Here is an 18,006-nt window from a genome sequence, read left to right on the forward strand (position 1 = left end):
AATGACAATGATTAAGTACTGACCATTTACTGAAAATCTAGATCCAATTACTTACTGTATACAAGGGGTAGAGTGACCTTTTAAACGAGACTATTTGTGGTACAATAGCCTACATTTGAAAAGCTTTCTTTCCTTTAAGCTTGACAGAGATGAAGGAAAGATTTCAATACTTGAAAAAAGTAGAGCACATTTGCTATCAGACATAAAATAGCTGCTGATTAGAGGAACTGAGATTGTATATGTTTAAAAGATGCTAGATTAATGAAATGCTTACTCTGATCCATAAAGGTTAGTCACTTAAATGTGTCAATTATTTGCCTGGTCTTTTCTGAGGAAGAAGAAATTATGTCTTATTTTCATCACGTCCCCTTTGCTCTTTTAAATAAATATGTATTATTCCAGGCATTCTGCAAGATCCTGGGGATGAACAAAAGGATAATAAAAGCTCCTAATATTTGTGATTACTGTTTAGCCAAAGACATAAAGGTGTATAGCTAAATTAAAGTACAATATGGCAGATCCTACAATACAGGTTGTAGTATTGTTTTATTATGAGGAAATTAGAAGAACATGGACAACATGTAGACTGAGGGACGACCATGTGAGAACACAGAAGACAGCTCTCGGCAGTCCAAGGAGAGAGACTCAGAAAAACAAACAAACAAACAAAACTGCTGACTCCTTGATCTTGGATGTCTAGCCTCCTGAACTGTGAGAAAATAAATATCTGTTGTTTTGGCTACCCAGTGTGGGATATTTTTTATGGTAGCCTTAGTGAACTAATACAATTTCCAAGTAATGGGGCTACCCACAGACAGAGTTTTATAAAGATCACAGAGGCGGTATGGAATATTGGCCAGAGGAAAGAGACACTGACATGGGGGGCTGGGTATAGGGTAAAAATTAAGTTCTGACCTAAACTTAGGCTAATGAGAACTGCAAGAAGTAAGAAGTTGCATTACAGAGATATTTTTGAGTTGTAATTATTTCCCTGAAGAGTGTGGTAAAGGATGGGTTTTAATAACAAGGAAGAATGTCTCCATAGAATCTAAATTGCAATACTGAGTTGACGGTATTAACCAAGACAAGAAATTGAGTTTAAATGTGGGTTTACTTTTGAAGTGGGTTTACTTTTGAACATGTTATGTTTGCATCATCATGAATGTGGTAATGAAATCAGTTTTAGATATATTGAGCTTATAGAGTCTCCAAGACATTTTTTTTTTTTTTGCATTTCTTCAACTAAATACAAAATAAGAGTCTTAAGCTTAGAAAAACACTGTCCTATTTAACTTTCTGATCAGGAAAATGCCTGCTTAAAATGAAAGATGGGCAATCCATAAATTTGGGGCTGGCCTTTTGTGGTTATTAGAAGAAATCCATAAATTCTTCCTTCCTCAAAAATATCTGTGCTTTAGTTTCATCCTCTTCAACTTGACTTTTCTCACAGTACGACAATCTCATTCCATGCTCCAGGAATAATAAATAAGATGATACCATTCTCTCTCCCAAAGTCAGAGTTAAAATGTATGAGTCGTTTAGGGAGGGAAGGAAGGGAAGGGAAGGGAAGGGAAGGGAAGGGAAGGGAAGGGAAGGGAAGGGAAGGGAAGGGAAAAAAGGAAGGAAGGGAGGAAGGAAGGAAGGAAGGAAGGAAGGAAGGAAGGAAGGAAGAAAGAAAGAAAGAAAGAAAGAAAGAAAGAAAGAAAGAAAGAAAGAAAGAAAATAAAGAAGAAAGAAAGAAAGAAAGAAAGAAAGAAAGAAAGAAAGAAAGAAAATAAAGAAGAAAGAAAGAAAGAAAGAAAGAAAGAAAGAAAGAAAGAAGAAAAAGAAAGAAAGAAAGAAAGAAAGAAAGAAAGAAAGAAAGAAAGAAAGAAAGAAAGAAAGAAAAAGTCTTCCAAAGAAAATCTTGGTTGGCTTACATCTATAGCACCAAGCAGTGTTTTGCTTGACATGAAAGAAGTATTCAATAAAAGCTTATTGCATTAATGCAGTTTACTCTTGACCTTGGACTCAAAACTCTTAGGCAAAAGAAAATGGGTGATTCCCTGAATAGATAATTCTATAAGTCTCTAAAAAAGAAGAAAGTTAGTTGTGCTAACATAATTATTTTCTATCCTTGACAGAAATACCATAGGATTAGAAATGCCTTCCTCTCTAAGGCCCTCTCAGATATTAGTGGCCACAATTGCAAAGCCTGTATAAAAGTCCCAGAGGAAGAGTTTATGGAGTAAAATGGCTTCCATGTCTTCCTTTCTGAAAATCAGTGTCAACACTACTGTCAGGGAACAATATTTTAGTGGCAAACTCAGAGATATACTTCAAAGTAATGTTTTATTTTTTCCTGTCTACTTAGAAAAATTCACTCTTCATAAATTAAAATATGCTTATGTTTCATCATAAAGTTTAGAAATTTAAAAAAAAACCTATTGGAAATCTCACTGGTGAATGTGCAGAGTCAAAAGCAAATAAGGTAGTTTTATTTTACAAATCTGGCAGAAACAAATGCAGTTCAAGAAGTGTTCCAAGAAAGCTGAGAATAGAGGAAAGATAATTAAATCTAAAGAGTCAATGAGAAATGGTAGAAACTAGGACATAATTAAAAGTTTTTAAACACTTCTTATTTAATGTTGAGTTTTATGCACCTGTACGTTGTCATGAAAACTTATTTTTAAAGTGTGGACCTTCTGTGATAAGCATGGAAATATCATTTTTTAAAAGAAGTTAAAATGAAAGAAAATTTTGTTTTCTCCAATATTTATTAAAGAATTTAGAGAAATCAGAGTTCAGAGGAGGAAACAACATCTACTACAAGCTCTTCCTTCACCTACAAGACTTGTAGGTAGCGAGTGAAACCAGTAAAGACAGCCATGGAAAACACTGCTCCATAAGCCCAGCTCCTAAAGGGAAATCCAGGTAGGCCTGATGAGAAAGGAGAAAGGCCTCCCTGTGTATGCTTTCTGTTCTGGTTTTATTTTAATGGGAAACTGGGGAAGTCTAAACCCATTTATGGAAGGCAGACACTTTTGTTTGAGGAATCTAATAAAATCAAGAACAAGGTGAGAAGATGAGAAAGATGGGAAAGGTGGTGGTGACATTAGGAAATGTACTGGCTGCATGTACTTCCAATGTCTCTAGTGTGGATGGAACCCAGTCGTTTAGGTAATGATTTGCAAAACTGAATCAAAACATTTTAATTATCTCTATACGGTTTTGACTTAATTTTTTCCAAGAGGGATCCCTGGGTGGCGCAGCGGTTTGGCGCCTGCCTTTGGCCCAGGGCGCGATCCTGGAGACCCGGGATCGAATCCCACGTCGGGCTCCCGGTGCATGGAGCCTGCTTCTCCCTCTGCCTGTGTCTCTGCCTCTCTCTCTCTCTCTGTGTGACTATCAGAAATAAATAATAAAAAAAAATAATAAAAAAAAAAATTTTTTTCCAAGAAAACAGACAATTATGGGTTTTGAAAAATCTAATTTTCCCACAGAACCTACATAAAGACTTTCTTCAAATAAATTATTTTATTCCATAAACAAAGTCTTCAGCAAAGCAATAGAAGACATATGTCCAAATAGTACATATATGAGCAGTATTCCTAAATACAGATTATTCTAGTGAAATCACCCAGAAATCTTTCTGTAAAGCAGGGATAGAGCTTTTTTAAAAACTGCTTCAGGGGCAGCCCTGATGGCCCAGCGGTTTGGCACTGCCTTCGGCCCACGTATGATCCTGGAGACCCGGGATCCAGTCCCACGTCGGGCTCCCTGCGTGGAGCCTGCTTCTCCCTCTGCCTGTGTCTCTGCCTCTCTCTGTGTGTGTCTGTCATGAGTAAATAAATAAAATCTTTAAAAGAAAAAAAAACCTGCTTCAAAATGTAATGGAGATTTAAAAATGGCTTCAAAATAGGAGTATCTTATGACAAATTTAAGTTGGTATTAAATATATCATCTATATGAAATCACAGTAAATAACAATTGTAAAAAAGTCATCTGCATGGTATAACCTATTCCAGTTGACAGTGTTCTCTTTAACTTTACAATGATCATTTCTCCAAACTCCAGAAGAGAATGTTTTTATTTAGTAAGAAAAGGTGATAAGCTACAATTTACAGCTGCTGTTTCACTACATAATGTGAATTATTCAAAAATACTGTAAAAATGTTTAAGGAAGTACATTCACAATAATTGCATAGCCATGAGTTTAAATCAAGTTCTTGTTTTAAAGGTGTAAGGTTATACTGTACTCGGGTTATTCTAGACACTAACTTAAAATTTTATTTTGTATTATACAAGCAAAAAAAATAGTGAGTCTATTGTTAGAATGCTGAGAAAATAGCTAGATCATGATATAAACATTATTTTTCAGATTATTCTAAATCAGGTCAGGTTAACAAAGAGAAAAGAACAAAAATAATACAGCTGCACTAAAACAGGTTAGAAATATGAAAAAGGTTGCACAAATTTAAGAGTCAGCTTGTAGAAATGCAAACCACATTAAGCATCTAGGGAAAAATAACCTGGCACATACAAGGGGCAGGTAAAACTTGTGTTCAACTCCAAAAGATATCCAGGGGTGATAATAGAAGGCAAATTATATACATGCTTTCAATGAAATGTGGTAACAGAAACAACCAAGCTATTTTGTGATCTTTTGAAGTAGAAATCACGTTCAAGAACATAGATATGATCATTCTTCCTCTGTCTCACCTGGGCAAAACAAACAAACAAACAAACAAACAAAAAACCCTCAAACATTCACTGTATTTTCAAATAAAGGTTATGGTAAAGATAATGGTAAAATAGTTATGGATCAACCAAGCATTATTAGAAAATGTAGAAAATCTGATCATACTGATTAGGATAGAGTAAAGCCACTTTTCGATGGGGGAAATTCAGGGAAAATTATCATGCAATTAAGAAAACTTTATGGAGAGAGAACTTAAGAGTTCTGAATCTACAAACGAGAATAAAACAGGTAATTAGAATTTGCCAAATTAAAGAACAGATTCCCAAAGAATGTAGAACAGTTTCAATACAATTCTGAAGAAGGCATTTATTCTGTTATATCTACAGTTGCAGAGTTGAGAGGCCCACTTTTTCTTAGGTCATTACTAAATGATATTTCATAGAGTTCTCATTTTTGAGAGACTCTCCACAAACGAGACTAGAATTTTTAATTATGTTATAATCATCCAAAATGTGGTTTTGAAGATGAGCTTTTCCTTGGTTCTTTATGAGGTCAGATGGAAAATTCATAATAACTTCTCTTTTATCATATATTTTAATCTCCAAAATGATGCACTCCATACTTCTGGAAACTTCCATAAATTAAGGTCTATTATAGAACTAGGAGCTTTCTATGTAGAATGACAAAGTATATTGGACAGAATTAGAAATTCTATGATAAGTTATTAATTCTTTGTGAATTAAAATCTCAGACAATATTCATACTTCTAGAAATTCCAATACCTAAATTTTGTTCACTGACACTTTATAAAGAAATGCAGATTGGGACAACTGGGTGACTCCGTCGTTTAAGCTTCTGCCTTTGGCTCAGGTCATGATCCCAGGGTCCGCCTCCCTGGTCAGTGGGGAGCCTGCTTCTCCCTCTCTCTCTCTCTCTGCTTTTCCCCCTGCTTGTGCTCTCGCTCTGCAAGTAAATAAATAAAATTGTAAAAAAAGAAAAAAAAAAAAAACAAGAAAGAACTATAGACCATAGATAGATGAGAAGGTATTGATATAGGTTTGCCCTAGGTTACAGAAAGAGAATATGAAAAGAGGGATAGAGTCACACACCAAATACAGATTTTACAAACTTCCATTTAAGGTTAATTCAACATCAAGATAAAATGTCCCTCTGAGGTTAGAGGTTTCAGACAGTCTGAAAACCAGATGATGGCCCCAGGACTAGATTACACCAAAATCACCTAATCTCTGGAGGCAAAAGCATGTGAGTGGCACTGAGATCTAGGAATTTTTAAGATTTTATCTTTAAGTAATCTCTATACCCAATGTGGGGCTTGCACCTACAATCCTGAGATCAAGAGTCACACGCTCCACTGCCTAAGCCAGCCAGGTGCCCCAAGATTTAGGAATTTTAAAGGATGATTTGGATCACTGCTTTTTGGGTTTTGTATAAATACCAGGTTTACAATTTCTCTGAAGCTAACACACTGAATATTCTTAGGGCCTGCAAATACTACTGTTCACACACAGAATGCATGGAACCAAAGGCAAAGGGTAATGAGTTCCTGTTTCAAATCTTCATTATTCAATTCCCTCACCATCGTCATATTTTCTTGGTCTATATATCCTTCCGGTTTTTAGAAGAAGTTAAACAATTTTTTTTTAATTTATAAAAAATATTTTACTGGTCCTTTCATCACTTTAAACTGCTCCCCCCCCAAAATAATTTATATAATGTAAAGCCCCATGATTTTTAAACTGTAAATTCCATAAACACTATTTAATCTGATTTGATAGTGTAAAACTCAAGAAAAGAAATACATCAACTTGAAGTTAATAAACATTTTTTCAATAATAAAAACTGTTTCAACCAGATATTTTGCATTTTTATTCTTATCGATAGTGTTAGAAAGGCTTTTAGGTTTAGTTCTTGCTGCTTATGTGTTTCTTTTTCATCTTCTTTTTAAAAAATGTTTTCTTATAACCAAAATATTCATATTTGCTTTTTTTAAACTACTATCTAGATAATAAGAAAAAAAATTGAGCACATGCATTATAGCAGCAACAATTCAAAAATCAGGAGAACTATATAAACAGACCTCTAATTTAGCTCCCAGTCCCTCTGAAGATAGCTTTGGAGTTAGATAGGTACACAGTCTGAGTAACCAATTTATTGTAGAGAAGCATTAGGGCAAAGATCATTCTTACTCATCTCAAGAACTCATTTTGGTAAAAATTATGTTGTCAAGAGCCAATTGTGAGTTCCTTAAGGTCAGAGATTAACTTTTATTCACTTTTTTAATCCCTAACATCAAAAGCCAAACCTAATGCCCGATGCATGGAAGAGACTAAAAAATGAATTTAATAAGTTTATAAAAGAGAGTTTGGGAAATTGAATTCATTGAAATTGATCAAATGCTTTTTGTAGCTGTAACTGAGGATTTTTTGCAAAGTTAGCCACATATCACTTCCTTTTTAAACTAAATCAACCAGAATAGAAATCTTTGTCTTATGAATATTGCATTATGACACATACGTGTTTGTCAAATACAGATTTGTTAAATAACTTGATAGTGAAATTAGCATATGCCCAAATTCAAAAACCAATTTAGAAATATTTATGTTTTCTTGAATGAGTATTGTGTTTTTTATCAAGAATATTGAAAAAAAATAAAAAAAAATATTGAACATTGGATGTTGGAATTAGTTACCAAGTATGAAGAAACAATTATGTTCTGTGAACTAAGGATGGTGTGATTTGATGCCTTTGAAGTACATTTGTTCTAATTTCCTGAAATAGCTTACAACAGTTTAGTTTATTTGTATTGCTGGAAGGTTTTAAAAACTGACAGTAAATTACTGTAATTAAACACCACTGTCTTTTGCCTCTTTACTATACAACCCCAAAAATACTTAGTTCCTTTCTTTAAGGCATTCTAATTTAAATAGGATGAATATACCTTAAATATAAATGTTAACAAATGAATAAAATGCTTGAATCAAGAGGGAAAAAAAAGTGAGGTCTTGAGCTGGAATAATTTAGCAACGTTCTGCATCTCTGCCAAGGGTTAGTGGGGACGCATACCCAGTCTCTGTTCTACTTACTGGGCTCATGTGAAGTATTTTACTCAAGAACAGATGCATTTTTGTAATTCACACAGAGATGTGGATAGGCTGACATTGGCCCTAGGATTCTGAAGACTCATGAAATTTGTTTTTAAGGGAAAAATCTGATTCCTTACTGAGTAATGTTTGTTCTACTCTGTTTTTTCCCCTTGCACATTTTTTAAGGGAAATGTTTTATCCCAGGTTTAATTCAGATAATACGGTGAATTTATTTTCCCCCTATATTTATTTTCCCCCTTTTCAACCTACATCTTTACAAGAGAGGAAAATTTAATTGTGTCCTACAAAAGTGTAACCCAGTTATTGTATGGAAAGTTGGTTTTCAAGAAAATAGATTAACTCAGCATAAAGCAATAGTTTCTTTGATAGGTTTAAACATTTATGAGTCCTGCCTGAATTTCCATGTGTCTCTGTTAAAAACTACATAAAAAGATAATTCAGTAAATAAACAATGCCCATTTTTCAATATTCTCTATAAAACTCTGAATAATACCAAAATCAAGTCCTTCTTCCTCCTTTCCTTCTAATATTAAGCTTTCCTAGAAGAGGAAATCTTACATGGCACTGAAAGTGTTTATCACCTTGTCAGTCTTCTCAGATTCCTTCTCAAGCTCTGTGACATTTTCCATAAATGAAAATTCCCAGTGTTGGACTTGGACTTGTAAGTGTAGATGAAAATAGATTAACAATAATCCTGACATTTTGTTCATTTCCTCTCATTTCACATCTTGTAGAGAACCAGTGTTCTCTGGATCATGGTTTCTCATAATCTACATGAAAAGCCAAAACAAGATTGTACTGCACTGTTCTTCAGTCAATGTTATTATACCAAGCAAAATGGGCTCCCCTTTTAACAACCTTTGTAACCAGCTAAGATACACAGTGAGATGGAGAAGCACCTCAACATAGGTAACTGAATACAATGAATAATGCACTATTCTGAATAATGACTTAGTATAATGTAGCCAGTTAGAGTGCAAGAAAAATGTGTGCGTGCTGTGTAGAGTAACTTAACCAAAACATAACATTGCAGTAAAGTAGCTGGGAAGAGAGTACAATAGTTGTTTAATAGACAATGCAGCATATATGACTTAACTAGCATAAATTGCTACAGACTAAAAAATGAATTTCTTCATTCACACATTTTTGAAAGTGGTTATTTTGTGATTCACATGCTAAAAATATAACAGTTGTTACATACAAGCCACCCATATGGTGTTCATATAGGTATAGAATTCAACATCTTCTCTTTACTTTAAATACACTTTTTTTCTTAAAATATCATCAGGTTCTCCTCTCCCCCGCAACCGCCCCCCACCCCAAGGCTCCCTTTGGCTGGCACAATTGGTTCTGCATAAAAATGTGCTTACAAATAGCCCATGATTTAAAATGTTTAGAATCAAATATATTCTAAGTAATATGGTCAGATACATGCTGCTTGGCATCTGCTTAGGGAGGTTAAAATCAACCCAGCAGGACCTAGGTTTTGTGCCATACTGCCATCTAGTTTGAGAAGAATAAGTTTATACTGAAGTATCAATGTGTCATTCATTGGGCTCTTATTTCAATTGTTTTCATGAACAATGAAAGTAACTAAGTGGTCAATTGGGTCCAGAGATTGTTATTGATAATTATTATGTTAACTGGGCAGTGGTAAAATAGAGAGCAATGACTTGAGTCAGGGAAACCCAGAATGAAATTCTTGCTTTTGTACCTGATAAGCTCTTGCCACTTAGTGAGAGTAAATTAATGATGCTGAGCCTGTTTCTTGAGACAAATACCTGTACTAAACATAAAGTATGATAACCTAGGAACTGCCTACAGTGATTGAATGCAACCATGCAGCTGAAGCTTCTAGTCCTTTATTATTTATTAAAGCATCAGACTCTAGTAGGTGTATATCAAGAGCAACACTTTTTGCTTTTTACTTTTTTTTTTTTTAAATCTCCATTATCCTTTTAAGCCACATCAGTTGAATTATCTTCCCTTGCTTTGACTAATGCTTAGGCTGATTCACAGCTTTTCTGGTCACTTTCAAAAATAAATATGCAGTTTAATTTTTCAGGCCTTACATTGTCCATTACAAACTAAATACTATGTTTCTTCCTGTTTTAATTCAAAGACACTGTGTCCTCAGGTCCTGCTCCCATTTCCAATCATGGTGATCCCAAATCCTTCCTGTCATTCTTCCCTTAAGATTGAGACAAGTCACTTCACCTTTGCTTTTTTCTTCAATTCACCTAACCTCACATCAAGGAGAATGGAGGCCATGTGCCTCACATGGATTGCCCTCTGACCTTATTCTGAGGGGTCATAAAGGAAAGTTTCAGAATTTTTAATTCCTTTACAGAATTTCTTCCTACCCTAGGGTAGCAAATTTGTTACCTAGCTCATAAACAGATAACAAACTCCTTTGCACTCTACATGCAATTCCATGTTTGGAAGCCAGTCCCCTAAACTTAGTAGTTTTTTTTCTAGAGTCGAGATATCCAATTATTTCTTACACTACAATATTTCATTTATTTCATACTAGTCATCAATGCCCCCAATTTTCCATATGCATGATGCAACTGGCATTTTATGGGAATGTATAGGACTCACTCAAAGGAACGTCACTTACTATACTATTTTGCTGAAAATGCCCAGGTATCAAACTGAGTTCATAATGTGCTAATGGAAACTGAAAGTTGCTCTGGTCCTTCTTTAAAAAAAAAAAAAGTTTACCATTTTGTTTTGCCAAAACCAAAAGTTAACTATGTTAAATTTCTGAAATTCCTCATTATCTTTTAATATTTCAACTCTTTTTATAATGAAAACACACATCCCTTCTCCACTAGAAAATTTCCACTCGAAAATGTATTAAAAATAAATATTTTACAGGATAAAATGCTGTTTCTTCTGCAATTTAGACTTCAGACACTCACTTACCTTTTCCATTGACTAACTTCCTTACTGTCTGAAGGCCAATACTGTGTATGTGTTATAAATACGGATTCTGGTTTCAATCTGCCTAGATTAGGGTTACTGCTTCTGCTTCTAAACCTTCTGGGTAAATTTGGGCAAGTTAGTTTATTTTTGTGTCTCAGTTTCACTGCTTTAATTAGCAAGATAAGTCAGAACGTGATGGAAATTACCATTTATACTGTGGCATTAATTTTTGCAATTCCCATGCCATTGTAGACAACAGACATCAATAGAATTCTTCCAAAAAAGATGATTGTCCCAGGTCAATACATTTTGAATGCCTGGAGAAGGCAATATCCTTTGGTCCTTTCTGGGGGTGATTATTATCAGGTGGCTGATTAAGTTGCTGAAAATAGATTAATTCCAACATCTTCAGTCCTTGAACCTTGAAACTCCTTTCTCTATGGTATATAAGAAAAATTCCAACAGCTTGACTTTGTTGATGACAGGTCACCATTAAGTCCAGGCTTCAATTAGTTAACCTAATAAACCATAAATATTACTTCAGCAGATCAAACCAAGACATGAAACTCCAAAACCTAGAAGAGTGAGTGCATGCATGCTAGTAAGTTTTTTCAAACTGAGCCTCATATTTTATTACCTTTTGTCTAACTCCTACTCAAACGCTTTTCAGGATCTTGCTAATACAAGTTGAAACATTCTTTATGGTTTTGTTTTTGTTGTTGTTCTTTAATGTAAAATCATTGTCTTCTCGTACATTTTGGTGTTAATGACAGGTGATGGGGTGTTTATAAGGCAGTTATTTCTGTATCTTAAGTTTCTTATGTTGGGATGGAATGTTTTCCTAAAAAGTAGGTATGGTGTTGCTTTCACAGGTAAAGGTAGTTCAGGATTTTGGAGATTAGCATTTTTCAGACATACCTACATTTGCTTAAAGACTCTGTCCCATGTCTCAGAGCCCCCCTAAATCTTCACAAATGCCATTCCCATGGCACAGGGGTTCAAAAACATTTTCTTTAAAGGGCAAGGTAAGACATGCTTTACTGAGCCTTGTGGCCCACTCAGACTATGTTTTTTGTTTTGTTTTGTTTTTAAAGATTTTATTTATTTATTCATGAGAGACACAGAGAGAGAGAAATTGAGAGGCAGATACACAGGCAGAGGGAGAGCAGGCTCGTGCAGGGACCCTGATGTGGGACTCGACCCGGGTCTCCAGGATCACTCCCTGGGCCAAAGGCGAGCACTAAACCGCTGAGCCCATAGTCTGGGACCCCCAGACTATGTTGAAACAACTCAATTCTGTCAACTGCCACTGGTATCATGTAAACCAATCTTGTGACTGCTCTAACAATACTTTATTTATAAAAAGAAGTGGTAGCTTGACAGTCACAGTTTACCAACCCCTACCTTAGCATAAGAGTTTTGCTGGAATTTAGCCTTGGAAGGAAACTGCAACTTTACCCATCTTACAATTAGATTGTACTAGCTTAGTTCTTAGCTATATCTGCCTAGTGATTATAAGCGAATAGAAACCCCCTCAAAGCTGTGGAAGTCTTCTGGCATGCAATTTGTAACTTCATAACTTTTCAGTTTTCTTTTTTTTTTTTTTCTTATATATGCTCTCTGGGAAATTCAGAAGAAGCTAAGTGCCTACTAACGTTTGTATGTATCCTTGTTATTATGGCATCTGTCACAGCCATTTAAATTCTTAGCACCTTATCCTCCTCCTAGATTTCATTCTATATTATACCAGGAATGATTTGAATAATTATGATGAAACTGCATACTATGGATTACATGTGTCACGTTTCCCCAGACATGAGATGATCCCAGTACTGCTTGAATACATGAGGAAATGAAATCAGACTCTGATTTTTATAGTTTGTTGCATGGGTCCACTTCTGACACTAATTACTGAATCAGTGAGGGTCACTGCTGATAACAAATGACATAATCAAATTAGGATAATTTAAGATTATTTCAATAAAGAGCTATTCACAAAGGCACAAGGCAATGTACAAGGAAAACACAGTGTGCACTTTGGCAAATGCCTTATCTAAGATGCATTCATTTGTATTCATTTGAATTTCAGAAGTCAGTTTGGTTTGTCCTGATATTTTTGAAATTTTGGAGCTACATTATGATACCTTCCTACACAATAGTTCCAGACTATTTAATATGATACTAAAAAGTTGTCAAATTAGAAGCATTAATATCAATCTTTCATGGAATTTACCTCTTAAATCATATGTAAGGTTGGAATAAATTCTGATAAAATTTGGACTTTCCTAAAAAAAAAAAAAAAAAAAAACTGGTCAAAACTACATTATAATGAATGATTTTGGGGGGAGGGAAAACATATCAATTTAAACAACTAATGACTTTTTAGGAATTAAGGGAAATCTAAATTATGGACAAATTTTGGAAAATACATAAAAATATTCTCAGTTACATATAATAACTTTAACTAGTTACAGTTGTTCTAGTTAAAATCTTAAGAGTTGAAAAACTTGCTTAAAATCCTACACATATTAAATGGAAGATACTGAGCACAGATGGTCCAAACCACAGGTCCCCAGACCCAAGGTCCACAGCCCTCAATCCACCTCAGGGTCTTTGGGAAACTTCAATAACCAGTTAAATGATTACTGTGTTAACATGCACTCCAGCTCTTGCTTATATAAAAGAAGCTTATAAAGTACTATAAAAGTGGCTTATTCTCTAATATTATGAGGCCATTCTCCTTGAAATATTTTATTTTGGCATTTGAATACACATTATTTTCCCACCTACTATATTGAACTTTAAGTTAACCTTAAAAGTGGCATATTGCCATTTACTTTTTACCAAATCTTAATTGCTGAAACCTAAGAAAGATTTGGTGTATATAATAACCCTCATTTTTAGAATTACTTTATGTATATTTAATCAGGTATGTTCATGTTATTTCTTTGGGCCTGGCCACCAATAGGACTATCTAAAGGCTATTTTTCTATTTCCTTATGATAATAATTTTGTATCAGTAATTCCTAACTCTAATTTCATTTAGTCAAAACGGAAAAAAGTAAAATGTCTAGAAAAGAAGTTATTGTACATTGGGCATCTCAGATACTAATATGACAAGTAAGAATGGAAAGAAGTGTTAACCACTAACGGGAACAGCTTTAGATTTAGGGAAACTCATACCTCCAATTATTTAAAAAAAAAAAAAGAAAGAAATACATTTCCAAAAAGACGTGTAAGTACAGGGGATTTTATCAGAATTTAGATGATTCGTTGTTCATGTATCAATATTTGAACATCACATGAATATTACACACAAAATTTAATGTTCAAAACATAATCATTAACGATCTTCTTAAAACTGAGTGGCATGTAGAATTGTATTTTTTATGGTAATGTATTTACCGTTATAAGGGAACTTAACTATTTTTCTTTGCTCATGGTAGTCTTTTCTCCCTTTCTCACATATCTGCTTGGTTCATACTTCATTTTGCTACCATATAAATGCAACAAATTTGGGGCAGGTCACATTCCTTTTCCCTATTACTAAAGTTACATTCACCCAGCTTCCATTTCTCTTTTAGAAGCACCAGGCCTTTTGCTATAATCTATCGCTATATATCTAACCCAATGAGTCTCATTCTTAGGGTCAGCACACATCCTGCATTTTATGGATGACCATCAGTGGCAGCATAATAGCTTTTGCTCCAGGAAGATATACTATGCAATCACACATAATCAAGTATTTCTTTTCAGCAAGGCTTGAGAAACTAAATAAAGCAATCATGTAAAATGTCCAATGGCTATAAACACTTACTCTTTGACAAGAGGTTTTTATGTTTTCCATACATTTTAATTTAGAAAAAAAAACATTAGAAGATTTTAATTTTATATCACAATTATTGTACCAAAACACAAAAGAGTTTAGCTCTTATTTCAAATAGAAAAAAAAAATGATATTATGGTTAAAAAGCTTTTTTTTTTTTTTCTTTTACAGGCCATCTTATAAAAACTGACAAGACTTGAAAGATAACATATGTAAAATAATACTTCCCAGAATTTGATTCTTGTCTTTTCTCAGATTCATGTAAGGGTGAAAAATTCCTTCTTCATTAGCTTTTCTGGTATCTCATATATTCTTGTGTTTATATAATTCCAGTAAGGGGGCAGCCCGGGTGGCTCAGCGGTTTAGCACCACCTTCAGCCCAGGGCCTGATCCTGGAGACCTGGGATCGAGTCCCACATCGGGCTCCCTGCATGGAGCCTGCTTCTCCCTCTGCCTGTGTCTCTGCCTCTCTCTCTCTCTCTGTGTGTCTCTCTCTGTGTGTCTCTCATGAATAAATAAATAAAATCTTTTAAAAAATAATTCCAGTAAGGCCTTGATTTTGAGTTTAAATGTGTAAGAATATAAAATTTAGTTAAACAAGCAAACAATGATAATATAAATTCATAAATGGGTACTTAAATATTTTTATAATGTATTAGAGTGAGAAGCAATGTTAAGAATAGGTGTAAATAAAGTACTAACCTAGTAAATAAGACTGATAATATGAGAGAAATTTTCTTGGAGAGACTCCAGTTTACTTTGAGGAATGCATAGAATTTAGCTGCATGAAGAAGAAATAAGGCATTTTATTTTTTTTTCATTCAACAAGAAGCCATAACTTTATTAATGATAGAAACAGTACAAATTTCAAACCAACCTGCAGTTATTCTTTTGAAACAACAAAAAAAGTCCTTGTTTTCACATGGTTACATTGTTAATTCCATAACAGCATTTACAATATCATTACTGTTGTTCTTCAGGGCTGGGACTGCCTTTGCTCTTGACACATTTGCTTGTGACATGACCAATTCTATGTCCTTAACCTCTACACTCGTTTCATCAACCTCTTCCTCTTCACTCTCCTCTTGTACAGTTGGAGTCTGTGTGTTTTCTTGAATGTTTGAGACAGCTTCACCTTGAACTTTGAATTTCTCAGCAGCTGCTCGATCTTGGCTTAACCAAAAACTATGCAGGTATCTGAAGCTGGGCTCTTGTCTGGATAGTGACTCTTGTAACCCCTGTAACCTATTGAAGATCCAGTTTGGACATAGCCTTTCGTGCCTTCTTTTCACTCTGGCTCTGTTTTGCTTTACTGACTGGTTCTCCATCTATTTCAGCTGCTGCTGCCAGCTGGGCTTGTTGTATGGTTGCTTGTGTGGAATCCTGTTCCTCAAGGTCTGGTCCTGATTCATCACTGTCAGGTTTTGTTCCAGACCCTGTCTCTGCCTGGTGCTGAGGGGACTCCTGCTCTGTAGCAGGGACGGTTTCTGTGGCTTCACCACACATTTTGTGTGGGGAACACAGAACCAAGATGGTAGCAGGAAGAGGGAATAAGGCACTCTAGACAGAGTCCCATGATCTCCACGAAATGTGATATGTTCAGAAAGCAAATCATTCCATGTATCTTGGTTAGAAGTGGTACAGCAAAATCTCTAGTTGCCTACTAAATATTAATTTTCTTTCTCTATTTCTCTATTAATGCTTTCTGACTCTCTTAATCACAAGAATATCTAGCTTTTTCTTTAAATCTAGGTGGGGCCACATAATTAAGTTGTGGCCAAAGATACAAGGGGAGATTAGTTTGATCCCATCTGGAAGAATCCTTAAGGAAGTAGCATAACCTTCTTTGTCCCCTTTTCAATCATGGTAACTGGGATTCAGATATTTGGATTTCTGTGTGTGAGAAAGAAATAAACGGATATTTGCTTTTAAAAAATCTAGTTTTGAATTTTTGTTACTAGTGGCTAAACATAATTTTAACAAGTATATACGAAGAGTAGAGAAACTTTAACCAAGAATCATACCATGAAGGTCTTTATACGTCAAAGATTTTTAACTGTGGCTTTTGAATATTGGGAAGTCCTTAGTACTTTCAAACAAGGGGATATTATAACGGATTTGAATTTTAGAAGTATGATTCAATAATAATAGAATAGATTTGAATGTTATTGGACAGGAAATCCAGTTTAAAATCTAGTTGAGGAATCTAAATGTATCTAGGAAGACTCCAGGGCTTTAATTAAATCATAGTATCATTAACCAACATGGGAAATAAAGGCAAAGGGCATGTTTTGAGAAACAGTAATGAGTTCAGCTTTGGGTATTGGGAAAGGGAGTATCTATGAGACATTCAAGAAAAGCTATATGGCTCTTATTGATTCAAGAAGAAAATTCTGATAACCAGTAGTCAACATCCTTTATATACAAACATATCAATAAAGTGACTAAAGATCTGACCCTATTTTCTCTCAAGTCAAGCTAAAACCTTCTCTACAAACCAAATAAGCATGGAAGCTGGTTTAAATACATACATACAAATATAAAACAAAATAAAGAACACAATGGACACCATTCTCTCTCATTAACACAGGTGCACTTAGAGTTTACATTCCCAGTGCCTCATGTCACAGAGAAGTATAAGAAAAAAATCACCATGATGTAGACATGTGATGTATTGAAGTATTTTTCCTGTTTTGCCTCTAATTCTGTCTTGTGTATAGACTGACCTGACCTGAAACAAAGTGTCCCACTATGATGTCATTCTCAAGCCCTTTATAACCTTCAGAAACTGTGTGGAAGAGTCTGAAAAGAATATTAATATAGAATGAATCCTGTGATAGCATAAATTAATCCAATAGAGTTTTAAGCTAATGACTTAAGAGTACAATTTAACAATTTAGTAAATGACTCAATCCCTATTCCTATAGACCTTCTGAGATATAAATTTCAATTCTGTATTTCTCTGGCACACTAAAAGTAAAATACATATGCAATTCAATGTTCTTATTCTAAAAGATTTTGTAATAGACCAATTCACTTATCTTCCCTTTCTCTGCCATTTATTTCAATTGAATAAATACAATACATTTCTTCCCTGTTTTGATTGAATAACTGAGACAGTAATTCCTGCATTGATGCCTTTATAATTCCTGCCTTGATTAATAGAACAAGTATTTGTAGAATAGACAAAAGTGAATACATGCATTTATATCTAAATTAACAGAAATGTATTATGGAATTCTAAAAAATGAGGATGAGGGAAAAAATAGGATGGGGGCTGGTTAGTCATATAATAATTGTTTCTAAGGTTTAAGTATCTTAGCTAATTATTTGAATTTGTATATGGAATTAGTTTTAAAATAGATATATTATGTAGGAATTTCTAAATTCATATACTTGTAACATAAAATACCTTGAAGCCACAAAAATACGATACGATAACATAC

At 34.4% G+C, this 18,006-nt stretch overlaps 1 pseudogene; it reads right to left on the minus strand.

Annotated features, from left to right (window-relative positions):
- Positions 1 to 15,371: 15,371 nt before the first annotated feature.
- On the minus strand, positions 15,372 to 16,099 carry LOC144291040 (nascent polypeptide-associated complex subunit alpha pseudogene; annotated as a pseudogene).
- Positions 16,100 to 18,006: the final 1,907 nt, after the last annotated feature.

Source organism: Canis aureus, chromosome 2 (genome assembly GCF_053574225.1).
Source record: "Canis aureus isolate CA01 chromosome 2, VMU_Caureus_v.1.0, whole genome shotgun sequence".
Classification (NCBI taxonomy): Eukaryota; Metazoa; Chordata; class Mammalia; order Carnivora; family Canidae; genus Canis; species Canis aureus.